This window comes from Euprymna scolopes, chromosome 17, assembly GCF_053919585.1.
Source record: "Euprymna scolopes isolate OS-2025 chromosome 17, ASM5391958v1, whole genome shotgun sequence".
NCBI classification, from domain to species: Eukaryota; Metazoa; Mollusca; class Cephalopoda; order Sepiida; family Sepiolidae; genus Euprymna; species Euprymna scolopes.
Window position 1 is genome coordinate 114,025,731 of NC_136498.1, and position 26,091 is coordinate 114,051,821.

The following is a 26,091-nucleotide window of genomic DNA, read 5'->3' on the forward strand; positions in this document are numbered from 1 at the left end:
AATAAAAATTTATCAGAAAGCATAATTAAATCAAACCAGTCTAAACATTGGTCAAAGCTCATTACGCCTAGGAAAAAAAAAAAATGTAAAAATGATGCAAAAAACACAACTTTGATCGATCACCTAAGAATAAGTTGAACTAGTGATAATACAATTCCAATACAATTATTGATTCTGTTCTAAATTTCTGATTCTGATACAATTACCAATTTTGATATCATTACAGATTCTGATTCTTTTTTAAATTTTTAAATATAAAGGTGTCTTCATTATTAGTGTGTATATGGGAGGGCAGAATCGAATAACAGAAAAAATAAATAAATAAAAAACAGCTTATATGAGCACATATTTTCGCAAACCTTTTGGGAGTAATCTATAGATTTTAAATTTTAGTGTTACTTTAAAATCAATAAAATATTTATCATTTCATCATTAATACGAGAAAATTAAGTTTTAAATAAAAATAAAGAAATAAAATTAATACAAAGAATCGTTTGGTGCATCAAGAAATAGACAAATTTTTCTTATTCTGATACCCCAAAAAGTTCTGATTTGTTCAATTCCTGATTCCAATCAATTGTCTCAACACTAATTTGAACACACTGAAATTTCTTAAGATGAATCATAGTACATTAGAGATCAAGTTAGCTTTTCCTTTTTAATAATAAATCAATTTTTAAAAAAATCAGATTTCGACCTTGTAAAAAATAGGCAAACATAATTTGATAATAGGGTAAAAATTTCTTTAGTATTTGATTCAAAGTTTTTAACTTAGATTTTTGTGAAAAATATTGACAAATGGTCCTTTTTCTTGATAGAACAATCTTCATTTGCACAGTGAGATAATATTGTGAACAGTAAATTTAGAAAACATCATTTTTTTCACATAAAAATAAATCAATGTTACAAAATAAATAATGATCTCGAAGTAGACTGAACATAAAGAAAAAAAAACTTTTTTGATACAAGATAAAGAATTTTAGATTTATAAAGAAAAAAGATTAACTTGTTTTACATTGAAATTTTATCAAAATCAAAGATATTGGAACCCTACATCAGTAAGTAGAAATTATGTTAACTAGTAGGAACAGGGTTCTACAGACAAATTTAACTTTTGACCTTCTACAATTAAATATTTTCGTTTACTAACCAAATAGAAAAATTACTAGTCAAACCCACATGATTTTTTGGAATATAACATTTTCGTTCTGTAATGAGTATGTACATCATAAAGATTTTTCTCTGTATTTTTTCATTTTTTGTTTTTAATAAATGTAATTCTAAATATGCATTGAAGTTTGTGTTGAGACTTGAAAGTATAAACATTCCAATGTCGGCAGATTTTTTTTTTTTTTTAGATAACTTTTGTTGTATATTGTTCTATTAACTTTTTTATTGTTTATACATTTGGACTGATTTTATTTTTTACAAATTAAAGGTTGAAAAGACATTTATCACCCAGTAATGAGCTTTGGGAGATTGTTGGTAAAAAAACAAAAAACAAAAACAAAACAAAAAAAACAAAAAAAAACAAAAACAAAACAAAAAAAAACACAATCACCAAAAGATAAGCGTTTTATTATTTCTTGTCGCCATTTGAAAAAAAAAAAAATCACTCGCAAATGTAACCGTTTTACTCGCAATGTAAAGACCTGATGAATTTTGGCGAGGGTTACATTAAGTGCATGTCAGGATAACCTGACGGCAAATGGAAATAAATCCAGCTGTAACTGTCATGATTTAATCAAAGATCAGCTTCCTATACAAGACATGCTAAAAATGCAAGGAAAGGAGTTGACAATAGGTTGTCATGTGTTCAAGGAAAAACAGAGTTTCTAAGTAATTTGAGTCTGGAGGTGGGACAGGTTAAGATGCATCCAATAATCTAGAGTGAATCTAAGTGAATGTTATCTCGTTCACCTACATCTCTCAATTCCAAAGTAGAAAAACAATAATTAATTTATGCCCAAGTAGTCCGCCTACCACCCCCATGAACCTCCGTCTTGAAATGACTGAATCATGACTGCATTGATTCTTCACCATCTTTGTTATTAAGAATTACTTAACGCTCAAAATCGTGACTGCACTGATCCTTCACAGATTTGATTTTCTATCGCCATCTTTGTTCAACATAATGGCTCAACACTTAACAAGCTCTCCCTAATAAAACCTTTAAAACGGCAGCAAGTTTACATTGTGCATGGATAGATTTTTGTCTTAAGTCAAACAGGAGATCAACAACCATGAGGGGATCATGGCCCATGTATGGAAAAGCAACAATCAAGAGAATGGAAGGCCAGTGACCGCGCACATATATATAAAAAGGATTTGGTTTGATTTATCCAATTATCTGATCACTCACGGGCAAAAACACACATGTGCAAAAGTGTGCACTTACATAAAAGACCATTAATGGAATTTCACTAGATTTACTTTAATAATAATCAAGAAACCGTTTCCCAACATTTAAAACTAATTCCAGAAGTTTTGTCATTAATTATCCAAACATGCCATATAGTTAATTACCTCAGAGTTAAAACGTTTTCATATATATATATATATATATATATATATATATATATATGAGAGAGAGAGAGAGAGATAATAAATGAACCTGTAAAATATATTTTCAATCAAACAAACCTTTCAGAATAGAAAAAGCTCTATCCAATTAAGAGGGGCAATTTATAAAAGTTTATAAATTAAAATGATAAGGAGTAAAGTTACATAAAACTTTATTATATTATCACATCAATAAGGACGAAAGTGAGAGGAAAATGAGAGGGGGAAAAAAAAAGTACCTCTTTAGGCCATGGCATTTCAAGGCTAAATGCTTCTCATCAGAAGAGGAGAAAAGCTACAAAGATAAGGATAAAAAAATAAAAACGGCTTGAGGACATTTAATGAAATTTACAAAAAAAAAAAATCAGTAAGATAGAAAATAATGTTGCCATTCTCATCAGGATTTTCATAGCCAGGAGCCCAAAAGTGGACTGCATTTTTTAGGTGTTTTCGAATCGATCACTGGCATATAAAGTTCTTTCGTGGATTATTTTATTTTCGAATTTTGTACCGGATTCCAATCTCAAGACATTTTATATTGGATTACTACCATCTTATTCGGATTACTCTTCCAAGAAATTGAATTGGACTTTATATAAAGCTTTGGATTTTTTTTTTTTTTTTTTTTTGCCTTTATTCTTTTTTACATTTTTCATTTCTAATGTAAATGTTCTTAAGTTGGTTTTATTTTTTTTTTTACCCGTATCTTTGTATAACGCTGGCATTCCCCTCTTTTGATAAGAATTTAGTTTCGAAATGCCATGGCCTAAAGAGCTTTTTTTTTCCTTCCATTTCCCTCTCACTTTCGTTTTTATTGACCTGATAACATAATAAAGTTCTATGTAACATCATTTAAATATATATCAAATGTTAGTAATTCAACAAATCAAAAATGTATGAGGTTAAATTTCAAATCAAAAGATTTTTATTGTTCTATGCAAGACAAAAAATACATTTGATATATTATAACTCCTTATTCTATAGGATTTCAATGCCTACCATCTCTTCCGAGGAGAAAATAATAGCAAATAATTAAAATGGTTTACACCTTATTTGCTAAAACCAGTAAGACATGGGAAAATCACAATTAAAAGTTTTTTTAAGCATTTAAATATATCCTTTCATCAACTTCCCTTACTCTATCTTTTGATTTGAAATTTCACGTCATAATTTTTGGATTTGTTGAATTACTAAAATTTAATTTATTTGCTCTATCTTGTATATCGAGCAATTTTTATTTAGATGGGATAGTACTTATAGAATATTACTGCCAATAATATTTTGTAAGACCTATAATCACAGGTTTCCATATCAGTTGATTTGTTGGTTGGTTGTTTTGTTTTATCAACCCTTTTCAGGTTATTTAATGCCGAATCTGGTGATTTTGAAGAACCATTTTTTAATATAGTATATTTGTTTTTTAAGTCGTATTCTATTTAACCCATAGTTGGGACCCTAACAGGTGCTACCACTCCGGGTCAGAGTGGACCTGGGAGCAATGGCAATTAAAGGGTGGCTCCACACTCCCTAAGGCCTGCAAGCTGGGGCCCTCACCATCGGATATAGTTTTAGGTCATATCCAGGACCTTGATTTGTTGGATAACTTTATTCTGAAGTATGTGTGTGTGTATATATATATATATATATATATATATATATAAAACCGACATGATTCTAGGTATAACATCTAAAATGTCCATTTGTTGAGAAGTTTGAAATTTCAAGAATGTGGGATTGTCAATAATTATTTCTATTTAACACCTTTTATAGTCATTGTTATTCAATGGTTTTTAGCTGAATTAATGAGAATTAATTAAGTTGTGTGTACAAAAAAACAAAAATTTCACATTTGCATAAAAAATTATGAACGGAAATAACAAAAGAGAAACAAATGTCAGAAAATAACGAATTCTCATATTATTTCGATTCTTCAAACTATTGTTCTTATCTGGATCAGTGGTCATAGTTCATATTATTTGGACTACTGTTCTCATCTTGAGTGTTATTTATGCAATGACTATAATTTGGTTGTCTTCAAGTCCAACGTAAACAAATTCTTGACGAACCGTCCCATTAAATAATCCAACCGACCAAATTTCTACTACTAATGATTACCAAGAAATTATCCCATTCACTACGGTACACTCAATAACCTTTATCCTTGAGTGGCCTCCAGGCCTTAATAAGTGGTGACCCCTTTTGTAAAAAAAAAACAAAAAACGTTTCGGTCGATGTAACCTCCAACCTTCTGCAGGTATATCTTGTTTAACTCGAGAATCTTTCTGTCGAACTAGAAAATCTGTATGGAATTTTGAACTGAACTCATTAAATCTTGTTCTGTCAGCCATGATCAAGTAGAAGTTCTAAGTAATTGATGAGTGTATTTTGAATGTTGCCTACATCAAAATCAAAGTGTAGTATCTGTTCTTCAGATGCTGCACTTCCATTTCTTGTTCTCTTTCGGTGGAGGAGCAGTCCTTCACGATTGAGATAATTTTTTTATTTTTGCACCTTTTCTCCACGTTAAAAAACGACCCTGGTGTCTAACTGTCCCGTGGGGAGGCATAGTAAATAGGTACATCAAGGATTGAGCCTTTGTGTAACTTACAACTAAATTTTATTAACGAAACAAGAGCATGCTACCTCGTGGGTTAAATAAAAAGTTCCATTCAAAATTCTGTGTACATTACAAAGTTTCTTGGGAGCTACTGAAGAATTTTGTATAAACCTTTGTTATGCAGTACAGCAAACTAAGTATTATGGTAACCATTCGATACATAGGGATACATAGGATTAGTATTTAATCTAAATTTAACGATATTCCATATTCCATTAATCAATTTGACATAAAGCACTCATTCTAGGTCAATGAGCTATAACTTTTGCCTGCTTTTAAAAAGCTACTAAATCTAGTAATTATCATAATTATGATATACTAGCGGGACCTGTGGAAATTCCACAGGGGACCTATTCATATGTAATATATTGATGTTGGCATTCTGTAGATGTTCAGTGTAAATGGAGACGTTCTGATATTATTGTAGTTTTTTTGTTAAAACTGTAAAAGTATTTATCTAAGCTAGCACGAACGCCCGGTAAAGCTTGGTCGTAAAGTACGCTTAAATATGATATTTTAATTCTTGCAGATTTCGTATATATCATTATAGAGTTAATGTTCTATAGATTTTTATATATCATAATGTTGCAATTTCAAAAATAAAAAATATATCCATATGACTTGGGTGCATTAGCTGGAATCGAAACCGAAATAAAAACTTATGAAAAATATATATAACTTGAGTTTCTTCAGCCATAATTGAAACCAAAATCAAAACTTATGAAGAAATCTTGATAAAATTATTCATAAAAAAATTTAATTTGATTTAAGTGCCATCAGCTATAGTCAAAACCGAAACCAAAACCAATGATGGGACAGAGGTTGGAGCTTGACTGATAGTGTGGTACCTATTAGATTTGGAGCCTGTCTGAGTAGAGACTAGATGCACTAACCCACGTTTGGCAACAATACTGTAGCTTTGTAGAGGTGCAGGACACTCAAGTGTGAGTAATTTTCCAACACAGTAGAACATGGTCCAACATCCGAAACATATGTAACCAAACAGATAAAACGGTAATAAAAAATAAAACACATATTTGCTCTGCAATAGTATTGAGCACTCTCTTCAGGTTTTTACTAATTACCAGTTTTACCATATATATATAAATGCTCCCTATGTTAGGTTGAGCATCTTGGGAAGTGATATACAAATTATTCATAAAAAAATAGATGATTTAAGTGCCATCAGCTATAGTGGGAACTCTTGGTAAAATTATTTATGACAAGAAATAAAACATAACAATTAAACGACCCGGATATAAGTGTGACACACAAAAGAACACACACTACTATGTGGTATTAATATATATAGATTAATAAGAATCAATTTTAGTTTTTTGAAAATATATGGCATTTTATTTTAACAAACATTTAAAAGAATAGTGTAGGAAGAGAAAATTCTGAATTAAATTAAAGTGATTATTACAAACAATGGATGACTTCAGAAAAAAAAAAAAACCAGTTTTTTTTTATTTACAAAATTAAACCCTTGTAATAAATCAAAATAATAAAATGTTATAGCTTTGAACAGTCATTTATCTCCCTTTGTCCTGAATGGATTTCTTCAAAAATGAAAACAAAAAATTGTCCACTGAACCTTAAAAAATACAAGTGCCGAACTTAGAACCTTAGGAGATGCTTAGTATTTTAATCAACATTCAAGTTGTTTCAACAATGTCTCTCTGGGTAAACTCCACCTTAAAATAATGTTAAAATTACCGTTTTACCCCAACACAACCAAAATAAAAGACATTATCAAAATATTACAAATCAATTGAAAATAGCATAGAGATATATGTAGTCATCTGTAGAGATAAAAACAATTGGCTTTTCAATAGTAAATGCCTCATCCGGAACATTCAATCACAGGAAATTATATTTCATTGCAGCTACGAAAATAATGGATATTATTAAAATATTACAAAAACAAATAAAATAATCACCATAAAGGGGGGAAAAATGTACACATATCCAAGTCAATGGCAGAAACCCTAAAAATGACCTTCAGTCTGCAGTGAAATGGGGCCACAAGTGGATGATAACATTTAATGCTACTAAGACTAAGCTTCTTTCCTTTAACAATTACAAGAAACCTTCGCAACCTTCGATTGTTCTGGTTTATTGGCTTAACATTCACAGGCAACATGAGCTAGAACAAATACATTGAGGACATTGCCAAGGCTGCTGCAAAGAAGGTGGGCTCCCTCTATCGTGCTAGAAAATTACTCATACTAGTGAGTATCCCATATCTTTGCAAACCCATCATTTGCCCATAAGTTCTGCACTATTGGCCATGTTCCATCGCCGTAATGTTGCATTCCTGTAACTGTTTTACAAGTACTTTAATGGAATGTGCTCTGATGAACCCATAACACTTGTGCCCCCCTCAATGTACATTACTTTAGAGGGATGTAACATTGCAGTGATGGGACAGAGGTTGGAGCTTGACTGATAGTGTGGGACCTATTAGATTTGGAGCCTGTCTAAGTAGAGACTAGATGCACTAGCCCACATTTGGCAACAATACTGTAGCTTTGTAGAGGTGCAGGACACTCAAGTGTGAGTAATTTTCCAACACAGTAGAACATGGTCCAACATCCGAAACATATGTAACCAAACAGATAAAACGGTAATAAAAAAATAAAACATATTTGCTCTGCAATAGTATTGAGCATATATATATATATATATATATATATAATGCTCCCTATGTTAGGTTGAGCATATTGGGAAGTGATATACAAATTACCATGAGCATATTAAGCGATGCTCTTTATGTAAACAAATTGAGCTTAGGTATTTGAACAGTGTCAAAAGATTGTTAATTCACTGCCCGCATAGCAGCAGCCAAAAAACACAATGGTTAGAAGCTCCGACTGTCATTTAGGCGGTTGGGTTTCGATCCTGGCTTTAGGCAGTTGCTTGTCGAGCCACACTGATGAGCTGTGAAACAGCGAAACAGTACTGTATGTACAGCAAAATAGTACAATACAGTATAGTACTGTAAACAGTACTATACAGTACTGTATGTGGATGACTATATATACATATATAAGTGAAATTGTGTGTATGTGTGTATATGTGCGTCTGTGTGTGTACATTGCCCTACCAAATTACTCTTAATTTTCAGTCTACAGACTCAAGATTTGACATAAGGGCTATTGAGATTTGGGAAAATTTTTAAATTGGTTTTCAACTAGAAATTTGGCTGTCAAGGGGTTAAAAGTCCATGATTTGACCTCTGAAAACTCTACCAAACTCCTCCGCCAATTTTGAAATTTTTAAAATCAGTTTTGGGGCGAAAATTTAGCTGTCAAGAGATCAAAGTTAAAAGAGTTGACCTTTGCAGACTATCTCAAACTCCTCCGCAAATTTTGGGGTTAAACACTGGAAATGTTAGATGTAGGTTACCTGGACATGAGTCAAACTTTTTAATATATATATATGTACATAAAGTTATGAACAGTACATAGGGCCTGAGTAAAGCCGGGCTGAACTACTAGTATATATATATATATATATATATATATATATATACCCCAGCTATCAGAAAATAACTCGATGACTTGGGAAAGGCAAAGACTAAGGAAGTAAATCTTGACAAAAATCTGACAATGATGACGGATGATCTTTCGCAGGCTGACTTTGAGATCGGAAAGCATCTTATAAAAGAAAAAAGAAAAAAAAAGTGACGATTAACAGCCAAGGACAAGTCCAGAAAAAAATGCAACAGCATAAATTGTTAAGTATTCGTCCTTCAAAGAAAATCTGTGAATTATTTCTTTATTAATGTTCCACATATATTTATTTATTTGCTTCCCCAATGAGCAAATTAGGCACAAGGCCGTTTTTTAATGTGGAGAATGAGGGGAGGGGGACCAGCCCCCCTACCCGAGAGGAAATTGAATAGTGACAATTGGTATGAAGGGTTTCCCCTACATTGACCAAAACTGATTATTACAAGAGCAATGGTCTGATATGTGGGGTTGCCCCCACATATTACTTTGATTGCAGTATCTGCCGGAACAGATACTACACTTTGCTCCTGGCCCGAAGGCCAATACCCAGAGCCAGGCTAGGTAAGTATAATGTTCCACATATATATTTGTAAAGATAGCTTGTTGCACTACAAAAAAAAAAAAAAAATTAATAAATTAAAAAACAAATTTAAAAAAAAATAAAATAAAATAAATAAATTAAAAAACAAATAAAAAATAAATTAACAAATAAATAAATAAAAACATAAATAAAAACCCTTCACCATAGAAGTTAAGCTATAAAGGATAAAGGAAAAGCAGAAGAGAAAAGAAAAGAGAGGACCAATATATATTAATGAAAATCGTCTGATTTAATTGTTCCCATTGAAAAAAAAAAAAAAAAAATCTAATTTTAAACTAGAGAGGGGGAGCTTTGCTCAAGCGTAAAATATATTTTAATGTATCCAGATTTTGTATATATTATTATAGAATCATGATTTCAAAAGTAGAAAAAAAGAATTTAAGTACCATCAGCTAGAATCGAAACCTAAACTGTAGTATTCAAAACAGGTGACTTTACCACCATACCGTGACACACATATAAACCAATCAAAAATAAACTAAGATGAATGTACAAAATGTTTAACAATTTTTTCAATTCTGACCGATTTTTGGTCCCTAAAGAACTCGTAAAAATTCCAATAATTAGAGGCCCCTAGTGCTGCTCTGCAACTTTTAGTTTCGAAAGAAATAGAATTTGAAAATATGGAGATAGACAGACAGACCAACAGACTGATAGACAGACAGATAGGCATACAACCGTTTATATATAAGACTACATTCTCTTGTATCTTTTGTCCTGACAACAATAAAGACGGCATATAGGATCCGCCTAATCTGTTATATATATATTTTTTTAAATATAACTTGCTTTGAACTTTTATCTAGAATCATAACTTTAACCAATTTGTCATCCCACATTCAAAGACTATCTTTTTCCTTGCTTGTTGGTTGTATTAAAAGTTTGTATTTTAACCTGCACGTAAAACCCACTTAAGACCCTGAAATTAATCAAAGGAATCAAATCGACTACTTGTGTAATTAACCCGTGCTCACTTTAAACCATTGGCAAGGATCTAAGATTGTGTGGTTCACTTTTGCTTTGCCAGGGGGAAGTCCCTGCCCATCAATCAACCCTAACACATTGTACTAAAATCTACCAATATGTGCCTAAAATTCTATTTGGATGATAATTTTAATCCTGCCGACACGATTGCTACTTATACAGGATATTACCCAAGAATAATTATAGATATTTTATGCTTAATATTTTTTTTTTTTTTTTGTTCAGAAATAAAATCAGTAACAATATAATTAATCAATGTCAAATTTTTTTATTTTATATATATATATATATATATATATATATATTTTTTTTTTTTTTTTTTTTTTACAAAAGGAACTGTACACTCCGGACTTTTCTATGCAAAGTGGATTCAAGGAAGTAAAAGAAAATTGACTCAGAGTGTCAGAGTTTTAAGAAACGGTGGAATGTGGGCTATTTTGTTATTAAATAAGCATCAGAAGATAAGGCATTGTGTCTGAATTTCACAATGAAACTATTGCAGTGCTTAAAGTGTACAATATTAAATGTCATTATGAAATGAAGCACCACCAGCTTTCAAAGAGGACGAATCACTAGCATCATCAGTGAGCAGGCCGTGCTAGTCGATGGTATCCCACGCCATGTGAGGGAGGTCTGGCCTGCCCTAAATACGATGACCTGTGGATCCGACCTATTCCCCGTGATGGTATGACTGCAAACCCCAACGTTGATGCCGATAGTTCCAATACCCCTTCTGAGAGCTCCAATGAAGATGAAGTAGTCCAGCCAATCCCTCTTTGTAGGAGTGCCCACAACAAACGACCATGTCTACAATGCCACAGGGCGAGTGTAGAGTTGAATGTAATAATCAAAGAAGCAAGCACCCATGTGTGTGTGCCTTGCGTGGCTATACAACTTACATTCAGGTGGGATCTGAGAGAGAGAGAGAGATATTAAATATGGCAGCTGTGACTTTATAAGGTGTGGTCTTGTGGAATCGTACGAGATCACACCGCCCACCACATACATATGCAAATGAAATGCAGTCAGTTTTTTTAATAAAACGCCTATTGGCAGAGGTGAGAGGGCAGACGCGTGCTGGAAATTGAGAGAGAAAGTTGTGAGAAGGAGGAAATAGAACGACGAATTCTATCCGTGAACTTTTGTGGGTTTTTTTTTTTGCTTTTTTTTTCTCCTAAAATACCATCCCATTTAACTGCAATCACATTACACGTAATTCACTGCATAGCTACGAACAGAGAAATTTGAAAAATTTGTCATCACTGCAGACCATTTTTCCAAAGAAAATTGCAGAGAATGAAGCAACAACGCCAGCAAGTTTTCATGCGATGCGCATATTTTACTAAGAAAGTTAAACCATTGTAAGCCTTTCTGCAATTACTGTTGCTCATAAGGTGGAAATTTTTCAAAGAAATATTCTGCCACAGTTGAAAGATAAAGCAAGAGAATTTGAAAGCTTTGCTATTTCATTTGATGAGTCGACCAATATGTCGGACACATCCCAACTGTTGTTGTCCATCAGAGGAATATATGCAAAGTTTGAGATTATTGAGGCACTAGCATCTATGCAAAACAGGCCTGGATAGTTTTGCAGAAGTAGAAAAGTTATTGATCGAGTACGAACGGAAGAAACTAAAGTGCATAACAATGGATGGTAGCAGAAATACTTTTTTTTTTTTTTTTTTTTTTTTACACAGTGATCACCACTTATCAAGGCCCGGAAGCCACTCAGGGATAAGGGTTATTGCAAGTACATTACGTTAGTGTGGAGATTTGATGAAGTGTTTAATTAAGGGGGCGGTTCATTAGGAATTTGTTAACATTGGACTTGAAGACATCCAAGTTGTAGTCCGGAGGGAAGCAGACAGACGGAACAGAGTTCCACAGGCGTGCAGTTCTAAGAAAGAAGCTTTGTTCATGGAATCCGCGTTTTGATTTAGGCACAGATATAGAGTGGAGGAAATTTTTCACAGTGGATTCAGCTAGACGGGTGTTTTTCGTGAAAGATTGGCGAGGGGGGACCAGAGATTGGAGTTCAGACGAGCACCTGCCATGAAAATAACGATAAAACAAGGATAGGCTCGCAACATCTCTTCTGTGGGAGAGAGGTTGCAGGGTAGAGAAAAGGGCATCCCCCACTAAGCCACGAAGTCTATTTTGTACTCTGTCAAGGCAGGATAGGCTGTTTTTGGCCGCTTCTGCCCAGATATGGCAACAGTATTCCATCTTTGGACGTACTTGGCTTTTATATAGATAGAGAATTGCATCAGTAGTGAGATATCTTCTGGAGCGGTAGAAGGATCCCACCATCTTTCCAGACACCTTGGCAACAGACTTGATGTACGTGTTCCACTTCAGATCAGGAGTAAAGGTCAAACCCAGAATATGGAAAAGGAAAAGGCTTGTTACGGAACATTAATCGAGACGTTCAAGATTAATGTGGTTGGAAACCCCTGGCATTACACTGCATCATTTATCAACAAGTATTATGTGCAAAGTATTTGAACCGGTCATCTGCCCGAGAGCCTGTTTTCCACTGTTAACTACATTCGATCTTATGGACTTGATCATCACCAATTTTGTGACTTCCCCATAGAAATGGATGCTGAATTTTCCGATCTGCCTTAGCATACTTCAATGAGATGGCTAAGTTGTGGAAAAGTTTTTTGACCTTCGGGCTGTGATTGAATTATTCTTGACTGAGAAGAACTATTCACTGATTTTGCTAGCAGACAGTGAATTGTTCTTGAAACCTTTGCAGCAGATGTAACCATGCACTTGCAGGGTGAAACTTCACTCATTTGTGATTTGTACTCCAAGTTGAAAGCTTTTTATCAGAAGTTATCATTTAATACTCAGCTAACAACGAGCTCCTCCGTTCACCCCACGCTGTGACAAATATAGCCAAGAAGCCGCGACTCCTTTCACAAGATTGTTTTCTTCAAAATGTCATTTCAAATTTGAAACAACAATTTCAGAAATGTTTCTTTGATCTGGATGTTCTGTTAAATTGAGAACATTTGAAAATCCTTTCAACTCTCTCATTAAAGACTTTTCTCCTGAATTACAAATGGAAATTATTGATTTGCAATCAAATGACATTCTTAAAGACAAATTTAAGGAATGGAAATTTAATCAAATTTTACAAAAGTCTTTCATCCAACGAATATGTTTGTCTCAAAAGGTTTGCTCGTTATTAACTTCAGCTTTTGACAATACGTGTTTGTATAAGAAAACTTTTTCAAAAATGAAGTACATAAAATCATGCTGGAAATTACAATTGTCTGATAAACATTTGAACGCTTTGCTTATTGGAACTACTCACTTTGAACCACAGTTGAATAGGATTGTCAGAAATGCATCAATTTCATGCTGCTAAATCTAATACTAACGAATAATAACAGAATTGAAATGTTCTCAAATTTTAATTTTTAATTCCGCCCTGATTCATACTCTGGAAATAAATGGTGTGTTAGCCTTATTTTATAGTTATTCATCCACTGTTCCTTGGTCATTTTATTTTTTTAATTTTGGCCTGCCTAGCTCTAAAAAGTTAGCGATATGTCCCCCGGTTTCGAAAACTTTGGAGACCCCTTTCTATATAGAGTAGAACCGTAAAAATTATCGCCCTAGAAAAGATGACATGATTCCATTTCCGTTTGATTAAAACTGGTTTTCTTTTTCTTGTTGCAGACCATCTACTACTTGGCAAGTTATGTAAAAATCCCAAGAGCAATAAGAGCCTTCTATCATGTCTGAAAATGACACAATGTTCGACAAGGGAGCTCAGAGATGCACCACTGTACAACTCATGCTCTCTACCAATCCAAGTTATAAAAACAGGACCATTGCTAGCACCCTCAAAATGCAAATCCAGACAGTTCAATGCTTGAAGACACAGTTCAACAAAGTTTCCAGCCACGGTTATGGTTTTTGGTGTGGCTTCAAGTCAGGGCTACATTATGCCACCTCACATCTTCGAACTCGGCTTAAAAGTCAACACTAAAGTGTACCTGGATGTGATGAAGAGTGTGGTGATCCCCTGGTGCAATCAGGTGGCCGCTAGCAGACTCTGGGTGTGGCAGCAGGACTCAGCACCGGCCAACAAGTCCAAAGAAACCCAAGCTTGGCTTCAGAAGGAGTGTTACGACTTTATACCATTCTCTCACTGGGCCACTCCTCCTCCCACGACCTGAACCCACTGGACTACTTCGTTTGGTCATACGTTGAGAACATCACCAACATGACCTCCCACAACACCAAAGCCAGCCTGATCTCTGCCATCCGCCGGTGCTTGTGGAAAAACCATGCTCCCAGTCCCTGATCCGCATCGAGGTGGTGATTGAGGCTGAAGGTGGCTAAATTGAATAGATGTCAGCTCTATTACATAATAAAGTTACCTGAATTGATTTTTTTCAATAAAAGTTTTTAAAATAAAGCTGTAGTGTTGTTTTCTTTAGGGCGACAACTTTATCATTCCACCCGGTAGTAAAATCCTGATACGAACAGTGTTTTTAATGAAAGATCTCAAAAGATTTCTATAAATAACTTTCAGGCCAGCCTTAAAATTACTGTTGGATATTAACAGTGTTCTGCCTGATCCCTTTGAAAATTTGTTTTTATACTTTCCTAAAAGGATGATGCTTATCAGAGGTCCCCACAGGAAAATCCCCTGCAGAGCTTAGGTTGGCTATGCATGTTTTCTCTTCTAATATATAAAAGGCAAAATGGGGGCGAGCGTTTGTGTATGCCAACAAAAGGCTTTTTTTGGGTAGGGCTTCTCACGTCAGTCAAATTCCACGAGAAGTTTTCCCACTTCCCAGATCGTAATATCTCAGATTTGCAAACGGACATCGTCTCTATCTTTTTTTTTAATGGAGTTAAACAAAATTCCCACCATGCTATCGTGTCGGCTGTTTGTTTGTCTTTTCGTATAAATAAAGTGAAACTATTAGAATGCAAACGCCAACGCCTGGCCTTCACTCAGGTAGTATCTGTTCTGTAATTGATCCTTGGTCAATGTAGGAAGCTGGTTTTCACCCCCACATTAAAAACGATCTTGCGTCTAATTTGCTTTCGTGGGAAGTTTAAAAGCAATGCCATCTTTTGTTTTTGATTGAATACGTTAAATTTGAACGCTTTACACTTCCGGTCGTGTCATGGAGTAGTGATAAGACGTCAGATTTTCTTTTCCACCTTCGCGTCACGGGCTTGATCCTATCTCCTACTACCACATTTTTTTTTTTTTTTTTTGCTCAACACACACCTCCAAACACTCGGGCAATGCCGGGTTGAAAGCCTAGTAACATTATAAACGATTAAGTAACATAAGAGAGTCATTCACTAAAATGGAAAACATAGACGACCTATGACATCAATTCTTCAATTTTTAACAACGTATTTTCTTTCTTTCTCGAAAAGCGAAAAAATTTTAAGAAAATCTTTTATCTTGTAGCCCAACTGGAGTCCTATTTTAACCCATCATTAGAAGGAATGGGACATTTATATGTTTCCTAAACAGAGCTCTACAGACAAATGTATCTTTAGTTAACCTCTGCCAAGACAACTAAATATTTTCATCTACTAGCCAAATAAAAAAGTTACTAGCCAAACCTACTTGCTTTTTGGAATATGATATCTTCAGTCCGTGATGAGTACATACATCATAAAGATTTTTCTGTATTTTTTTTTTTTTTTTAAATAAGTGTAATCTTAAATATGCACCGAATTTTATGTTGAGACTTGAAGGTATAAACATTAAAATTTCTTCAGACAGGGCTCCAGATTGCGAGTGAAACATTCAAATTAGTTCAGACAGGGCTCTACATTGTGAGTGAAACAGTCACACTTGAGAGTGATTTTTCAAAATGGCGACTAGAAATAATAAAACACTTATCTTTTGGCGATTGTTTTTCTTTCACTGACAATCTTCCAAAGCTCAATACTCAGTGAAAAATATCTTTTCAACTTTTTTTTTTTTTAAATAAAACGAACAAAGTTAAATTATTTAAACAATAAAAGTTTAAACGAACAATATACTTTTTTTTTTTAACAGAGGCTGTTTTAAAAAATATCAGAATGTTTATACCTTCAAGTATCAACATAAAATTTGTTGTACATTTAGAATTACACTTACACACAAAAAAAAAACTATGTACATACTCGTCACAGAACGAAGGTGTCATATTCTAAAAATCATATAGCTTTGGCTAGTAACTTTTCTATTTGGCTAGTAAACGAAAATATTTAAGTTGTCAAAGGTCAACGAAAGATAAATTTGTCCATAGAGCCCTGTCAAATGTTTTTTTTAAACAGCTTTCATTAAAAAAGAGTATATTGTTCTATTAATCCTTTTATTGTTTAAAATAATTTGACTTTGTTTGTTTAAAAAAATAATGGTTGAAAAGGTATTTTTCACCGAGCTTTGGAAGATTGTGAAAATAAAAACACAATCACCAAAAGATAAGCGTGTTATTATTTCTAGCCGCCATTTGGAAAATTAACTCGCAACGTAAAGCCCTGCTAAAAGTATAAGCCCAAAAGTGAACATTGTGCTTCGGCTGGATTTTAAACATCTTCATATTCAGTTTAACGTCTATTTTACATGCTGGCATGTGTTGGATCGCTTTAAGAAATTAACTTCCAAACTAATTTATCTGCTAAGTTTTTATTTAATCCTCCCCGCTTTCTTGAAAATGCATTCTTATTACATCACATTTTTTTAGACCTATCCGTACGAACTGCCCCTGCTACCTCAACTGTTTTACATGTACTAACTCAATAACTTTCATAAATTTTTTCAATCATACCAAATCAACTAAATTTGTTCTGCACATATCCAGCTATACTGTCGAGATTTAACCTTTCTCAGAGATCATTAGATCTAAACTTTTCTTTGACTCATTAAATAGACATCATATCATTCTCATATCATTTCTCTCCATGCAACACATATCCCCAATTCTCACTGGCCTGGTCAACAACGGTAATGCTATGCTGGTTAGTAATGGCTGAAGTTCCCCAAACTTATTCCATTCACTCCTAACCCCCTCCCCCTCAAAAAATAAAAATAAAATAAAATATCAAAAATCAAATCAAAAACTGCATTTAGTCAAAGAAATATTTTTTTATCAGGGTTGTGCAATTGAAGACTTCCTATCCAACTGAAGAAATTAATATATTTACAAACTTTTATTTATTACAATCCAATAAAATCAGCATCAACAGTTTAATGTCCACTTTACATGATGGCATGTCTCGGTTGTGTGTCGGTAATACAGTTAGTACAGTACTGGGTTGAACCCAGCTTACTTGTGTCAGGTAAGTGTAGAAGGGCCAAAGGGGTGACACATCAAACTGACTTCCATTGACAGAACATGCACCTGCTTGCTAGAAGTGGGTCGGTGCGTTTAAGGTGCAGGCCTGTTACCACCCCCACACATATACCATGATATAAATAGAAACGCACACGGGGATTTTCTTTTAGTCAGAGTCAAGAGAAGGGAGACAGTCGATTGGAGTCGAAATTGGTAGACAGTCGGACTTGAGTTAGTTTCAAGACCAGAAGGGTCAGAGAGAAGATGCATCAACGGAAACGCAAGAAAGCTTGAGTCAGCAATGCGAGGGGTCTCCCAGTTCACTTGTAGACGAAATAAAGAGATCCTTACCAGAAAAATCATCATTGTGTTTTCAACTTAGATGCTCTTTACAGCTCATTGACCAGTGCTGAGAAGAACTGTATCCCAGAAGACTAAGATAACAGAAAAATAAGTATGGCTATATAAATATATATCATATATATATATATATATATATATGATATATATATATATATATATATATATATACGCACACACATGCATGCATAGTTAAGAACTACTGAAGTAGATACACAACTTAATACACTTCCTGAAGGAGCTTGACCGTGTGTATACACACATGACTGTATAAATGTATATAAACTGCATATAAGACTTGTCTATATAATGAAAGACCATTAAAATACATCCACACACACGTTAGAGAAAGATGCACACAGACACTTTTTTTATATATATATATCTATAATATAAATCTCACCTGTCTGTTTAAATGTATGTATGTTTATATGTCTAAAACTTTCGACAGAGGCAAGGGATTTTCACGAGATCAATATCGTTTTGAAGCTCAACCCTTCGGACGACAAAGATCGAAAAATTGACCAAAAACATTAATTCCTTCACCCTCAACTGGGCATTTTTTTACAAGGAGGGGTCGCTTTTTTCGTTGATATTTTCGAAAACCATCCCCCTCTTTTCGATTGACTAGCCTTATTTTAAACCTTAGCCACTTACGGTTTGGCGATAAACAACGGCAAAGATGTCACATTTTTTTTTTTTTTTTTCACCTTTTCCTTTTTCGTGGTATGGGTTTGAGCCTGCCTACTACCACTTTTGCTATTTTTTTATTTTGCTCAACACACACCTTCAAACACCCGGGCAACGCCAGGTACCCAGGCTAGTATATATATAAAAAGTAAGAAAAATACATCATGCTGGATGGCTTTTAGAAATTAACTTCTGAACTAATCTATATCTGGCAAGGTTTTCATCCTTTTCTCTTTCTAACCCATCCTTATTATTACTTCATATCTTTTCATCGGACTTACTTTGCCAACCGACCTTGCTACCGCAACTGTTCTACATTTACTAACCCAAGAACTCTCATCCATTTTTTTCAATGTGACCATATGAACAAAGTGTCTTGCTCTGCACATATCCCTTTATAATAGCCAAATTTTATCTTTCTCGGAGGTCATCAGTTGTCTTTAAGACTCATATTACAAAATCATTCTATAATCTACATAATTATAAAACTCTGGACCGTCCGACCGCCCTTGCTTGCACCGTGTCTATCAAAAACACTGTTGTCATGAAACTCAGCTTGTATTTAATAAACTTCACACTCCTTTCAACAGTCGAACCATATTGAGTGCAAATAAACGTCATTCTTTACTTAACTTGTAGACATAATTTTAATCATGAAATCATGTTTTTTAGGTTTTGGTGTCGATTTCAGCTGATGGCACTCGAATCTTTTTTTCTTTTTTTTTTCTTACTTTTGAAATTATGATTATATATATATATTGGGTACAACATAATATGAAATAATTGATTCTATAATAATAAATGCAAAATCTACACAAATTAAAGCACAACATTTAAGCATATTTTATGACCAGGCAATGCGGGGCAACCCTGCTAGCTCTCATATATTGTCTCCATGCAACACAGATCCCCAACCCTCACTGGCCAGATATCATTTTTATATATCATCACACTACAGATACACATACCTGATAGATGCTGGTTAGTAATGACAAATTTTCCCTGAACTTATTCCATCCATTCCTCACTCTTGTTATGTATTCCAATGCTATCACCAAGGTAACAAACTTCTAAACAACCTCAATTGCTTCAACATCGAAATATACTCTCCATATCGGAGTTATCATCTCCATTGTCTTGCGCTCTCAACGATTTTCCTTATCTGATGAGAATCATTATTTTAAGCTGAATTAATGCCCCCCCCCCCAAAGTAAATGAATAAAAGTTAAAAATCACTCAGAAATGGAAGAAAAAGATGAAGATGGACCATTAAATCCGATAAGGTCATCATTATGTTGAGGTTGGGAATAAAAAAATAATTAGCTGTAAAAAGCAACAGGGCAACATTGAGTAAGAGGTTGAAGCTGAAGACGCAAATGCCAAAGTGAAATAATAATAAAAGAAGTAGTAGTAGTAATAATAATAATAATAATAATAATACCTGATCACATGTAATTTAGACAACCTCCATGTTTTTTTTTACACTGTAAGGACAAAAAATATAAAAATAGCCAATAGAAAAAAAAGAAAGAAAAAGAAAAGAAAAATTGAAAAGCTTCAAAATATCAAAAAAAAAAAAAAAAAAAAAAAATTAAGCGTTTTTTTTTAAAGCTTAAAAAGACTATTTAAAAAAAATAAAAACAAAATAAAATTTAGAAAAAACAATATAGAACATTAATACTTGGAAAGTAAGGGGCTACAACTTGGGATCGTGTCTACTAGGGGACTTTGAGGAGTTGAGCAGCGTGCTGTTTGTTCACAATACATTCAAACTTCAGCAGGTTACTACAGTCAGGGAAGCAGGAAACAGGAAGAGAATTCCAAAGTCTAGCAGTTCAAGGAAATAAACTATTAGAGTAGAAGGTTTTTCGGCATTTAGGGATCACAATAATGAAGGGGTTAGATTTTACTGCTTATCAGATTAGTCGAAGGGGCACAAGTGCTATAGGTCCATCATAGCACATTCCATTGAAGTACTTGTAAAACCGGCACAGGAAAGCAACATTGCATTGATGGTACACCAGTTGGAGCTTTGCCAACAGTACGGAACCTATTAAATTTGAGACTCCTTCTTGGACCCTGTGTAAAAGGGAGAAACTAGTGGTAGATGAACCAGCCCAGATGTTACAACAATACTCCATCCATAGCCTTGAGCCCCTGGAGGGGCATAGGCCATCTACAACTTTTTGTAGATGCTTTTGTAGTGAGCAGTTCTTTTTAGGGGGTGAGGGTGCTGGCCCCACACCCAACCTTCCCAGAAGGGACATACAGCGCCTAGGCTTCCCAAATGGTCACCCATCTGGTACTGGCCAGGCTCAATGTTGCTTAACTTCGGTAATCTGGCAAGAACCGGTGTGTCAACGTGATTGTGCCGTACAACAATACTCCATGCCTGGGTAAATTGTGTCGGTGCGGGGTGCAGCGACCCAAACGTGCCAATAACACCCAAAATAAGAATAATTGTCCGAGTAATCAAAATAATACAAGTAATGACTAATTCGTAAATATTTTTTTTTTTTTTTTATTACCATAAATAAATGTAAAAGAGTTACTTTTCTTTGTGTTTATTTTTTAGCCAACCAAGAACTCCAAGGAGGAACTACAAAATTCTGAATCAAAATTATTTGTATATTATTTTATTTTATTTACTTTTTTATTATAGTTTTTTTTTAGGCCTGTGGTGCAGTGGATAGAGGCATTGAATCTCTATGGTTCCAGGTGATAGCAGTTTCAATCCTACCAAAAGCAGGCCAGATATTTAGTTGGCCAAAACATGGTGAGACAACAACAACTATGGGAGGCAGTAATTATTAAGGATACAGTTACGAGATTCAGCATTTCTATCCCGTCATGGTTAATCACCTGAAGAAGGTTAGAAGACGAGTTAGCCGAAACGTGGTGAAACAACAACAATTATGAAGATGAGGATAACAGTCCACAAATAAATAAATAAATAAATACACAGGATTGTATCAATTTTAATCTCACTCCATCAAGTGACATTATTTCATTTAAATGTGTTGTTTCTTGCAACATAAGATTACTGATTGAAATTATCAATTAATTTTATATTGACAAATCTTTGAAAATTATTGCTCTGGATAAATAATCAATTGTTAACTATTCTGCATTTTCCCAAATGGATTGTTAACTATTCTGAACTTTAAACTAACAATTTCCAGGGTTAAATTTGACGCAATGTTGCCAGAGCTTGCTTTTCAAAAATCCAACACTAAATCAGATAAACTGCTGTCAACGCTCCTGCTAGCTTCTCCAAAATCGGACCCACTACTGTCAAACTTCACTTCTTCAAAATCCGACACACTACTGTCAAACTTCACTTCTTCAAAATCCAAATCAATTTAGTCACTGAAAATCAGGCCTTTTATTCAAACCGACAGAATCACATTTGCATATGAGGCAACAAAAATCTTGCTCAGCACATAAATGGAAGTAGTAGCCATTTTTGTTTTACTTTATTATTTTTGACTGCCAACAGACACTACAGGCAGCACAAAATCAGGTTTGTACCAATTTTTAAGGCATTTAATCAGTTTCATAAGTGATGCATGTAATATATATTATTATACTAGAGGTGAGTCAGTCAACGTTTGTTTCCTTAAGGCTTTTTTTTTTTTTCAGATTTATTTTAATTACACAAAATGCATGCTTAGGTATATCTTAATTCTAAGATTTGTGTTTGAAAAAAAAAATGCTTCAATCCTTTTAAGGAACCATGATTTGTAATTCATTGAACACGTCGCTCATATCGCTCATATCAATGTATTTCTCTGGCCATCACTCATTGGATGTTGATTAACCACTATCTGATATTGGGAGACGTTAATGTCTGTGAGCATTTTGAGAAAGAGTGACTCTTTTTCAGAGTTGCTATTTAATTTACACTTGTGTCTGAACACAAAAGAATGTAAATTAGATGGCCAAATGAGTCTCTTTACAAAAAGAGAAATGAAATAACAATAACAATAATTCTGATTTCGTTTATGAACGTCTCTCTGGAAAGGGATGGGATTCATTTCCAGAGGATTTCCCTTAATCCCGGCTTCAAACCAGGAGCTTCAAAGATCAAGGGTTTTCCTAAGGATGTTGGTGGTACCTACAATTGCAGAGGTCTGAAGACCGCCTAAAACATTGGGGATTTGTAGTTTTTTAAATTGTCCTTCCAGACGACTTGATACTACTCTTATAATAATAATAATAAAAATAATTATAATAACAATAATAATAATAACAACAACAACAATAATAGCAACAACAATAATAGCAACAACAATAATAACAACAACAACAATAACAACAACAACAATAATAACAATAAAGAAACTTATTTTTTAGTGATGCAACAAAAATATTTTAACATATCGGACATAGTCTATGAATTTTTTAATGAAATCAAAGCAGAATAAATCTAATATATATATTTCCCAAAAACCTCTGGCCTTGATGGAGGAGAAACTAAAATTTGCTGCTATGGTTTCAAATGATCTGAAATAACAGCAAAGGGAGACTTGATTCCAAATATTTCTCATATGTTATATCTTCCCTCTTTTGGAAATAGGCTATGATTATGAATATCTCCAGTATCAAATAATCTTTATACACTATCAAGTTTTCTTTATGTATGAAAACCAAAAAGGGGAGATATAACATATGAGAAATATTTGGAATCAAGTCTCCCCTTGCTGTTATTTCAGATCATTTGAAACCATAGCAGCAAATTTGAAAGTATAGCAGCAAGTTTAAGTCTCCCCCTCCATCAAGGACTAAGGTTTTGGGGAAATATAAGATACTTTGTAATTCATATACAAAACTAGGAAAACAAATAACTATGATTGAAACATTTTATGGCTGTAAAAAAGCGCCAAAAATAGGCTCTGGATGATGGATGATCCCCTAAATGTGTGACCTTAGGGGTAAATGTCACAGCCCACTACACAATCAGGTCATTACCTTCTCAAAGAGCCTTCATTTGTTAAATTTTGATTAATAGTCGTTAAGATTTGGGACCTATAAAATTGCCAAAAAGGTGGTATTGGTATATCTATAGTGGTAGCCAAATTGAATATCGAAATGCTCATATCTTTGATTCTATGGGATGAAACTACATGAAAATTTGCAGGTTTTTTGAAGATTATAATACTATTCCATGGTTAAAAAGAACCTATATTTTCAAACCAATAAAATATGCCCAAATTTGCCTACATTTGTATATATATGTTCAAGTCTAAAGTAAATAAGTTCTTGATGAGCCGTTCCATATAAGTTATCAAATTTACCAAATTTTCATTACTAATGATTACTATATTGTCCAATTTCTACTGTACACTCTTTAACCCTTATCCTTGAGTGGCCTCTGTGCCTTGATAATGTGGTGATGCCTATGTAAAAAAAAAAAAAAAAAATATATATATATATATATAGTGTCCTGGCAGGCCAATTTCAGTCTTGCTATTTGGGAATGAATTTTGCTAAGGGCTTTTATTTTTATTTTGCTTGGTTGTCTCCTCTGTAGCCTTGCCAGGCCACTAATATATATATATATATATATATATATATACACACACACTAACAGGGAGACTCAATGTTGCCCAGGGTTGAATCAGGATCAACAACTGTTCCATATTTTTATTGTCATCGAAATTGGTGAAATCGCCCATTTTTCAAACAAATTGATTGTCTACTCTAGTTGGGGATCCATCGTTGTGCACTGGGAGGAAGCTTTACATGCATTCCTTGCAATTACTTAGTCCACATACATTGTAGTCTACATTGCACTGAAGAAAACCTACTATTGATTTTATAAACTTATTTTTATATATAATGGCTTGAATTAAAGTTTAAAATACAAAAAATCGACTGTCATGATTCAATTTAAACAGAAATATTCATTTCAAATGTGCCCCTATCATATCAAAGAACATATTTATTTTATATGCTGGGCCTTTCTGCTTGTGTGATAGTAAAACTTCTAAAATGCATTCGTGATGTTAGGCTATATAAGGTGTTAACTTTAATCAAAATCGCCTGTTCCTTCTCTCATTGGATTTTTTTTATTATCGAGACTTATCAAAGAATTTTTGATATAAAAACTATCTAAGAACACCGCCAGGCACATAAAGTACATTATAAACAAGTGAAGCCTACAGGGTTCCCCTTGAGTACACAGTGAACGAGGCATTTTTGGCCATTTTTTTTTTTTTACCTCTTTTGAGCCTCTGGAGATGCCAAATCCCAGTGTAAATGGATAACAGTGCAGTTTCAGGCCTTATACATGTATATTTGAGTTGATCACCATGAAAAACCACTATATAGTCAAACATATCAAGTTAATGTTGAGAAATATGAAAAAAGAGCCACAAAAAAGTGCATTTTTAGCACTAAAAGTCCCCGGGGATGCGAACCAGAATTTTGCCAGGGTCACCAATACTGGATTTATATTAAGAACAATGGGCTCCACATTTTGGTCAAGTTTCAGAAAAATCTAATGGAGGGATCAAAAGGTTTGGGGGAAAACGTGTCATTTTTTGCCATTTTGGGGTATTTTTTTACCTCATTTGAACTCCTGGGACACAATAATTTTTGAAAAAAAAAAAAATTTTTTACTGTGCACATCTATTTAATGAAATTGGCAACATTTCAGGAAAAACTAATGGACAATCGTCCAGACTAACGGACGCCACAGAAAACATAGGTCTCTCTCCGGTAAATCGGGGGGACCAAAAAAAAAAAAATCAGCCAAGCCATTTAGAAGTCCATAGGGAACGCTCTCACACACAGAGAAAAAAGTTCCTTTTATATTATAGTAACCAGATAAATATATGGCTTAAAGAAACTGAGTATTTTATTTAAAAATACTAAAATAAAAAATTTTTAAAATGTCAAAAGAAATTTTTTTTAAATGTAGTTTTAATTCCTAGAAATGTCGGCTAAATTCAACATATCACAGACTTAGCAGCTTCATGAGCTGACTTTCGGGGATCATCAGCTGTTTACCATGTAGCTGTTTCAGAGATTTAAAGAAAAACAGAAGAGTTGTTAAAATCATGGTTCTCCAATATAATATAGCACTTCCTCAATAACAAAATGGAGCTAACAAAAATATATCTTTAAATGAAGCAAACATATTAAGATAGAAAAAGCTCAACATGGTTAAGAGGAACAATTAAATATATCAAATGGGAGATGAGGGATAAAACTTACATATAACTTTATTATATTATCAAATAAATAAGCAAAAAAGCCTTTTTAGTTCATGACATTTTGAAGCTAAATGCTTTTCGTCAGAAAAGAAGGGTCAGTATTACACAAAATCTACATAAATCAAACAGTAGATATATCTGTGTGAAAATATTTAACCGATAAACTCTTAAACTACTGGTCACATAACACTAAAATTAACAGGAAATAGTAATCATACACCAA

The 26,091-nt window shown here is 33.7% G+C and overlaps 1 protein-coding gene across 6 annotated transcripts in view; it reads right to left on the bottom strand.

The window, feature by feature from the left end:
* Nucleotides 1-26,091, bottom strand: part of LOC145296895 (cytochrome b5 reductase 4-like) — a 162,049-nt gene that overhangs the window by 66,000 nt on the left and 69,958 nt on the right. For 2 of the 6 annotated variants that reach the window (XM_080143050.1, XM_080143051.1), the window contains exon 2: nucleotides 20,090-20,132. The exons of 3 other annotated variants lie outside the window; for them this stretch is intronic. The gene's annotated coding sequence lies outside the window, so the exon portion shown is untranslated. Of the gene's footprint in view, nucleotides 1-20,089; nucleotides 20,134-26,091 lie in introns of all 6 variants that reach the window. One more of the 6 variants, XM_080143054.1, reaches the window with a different exon arrangement.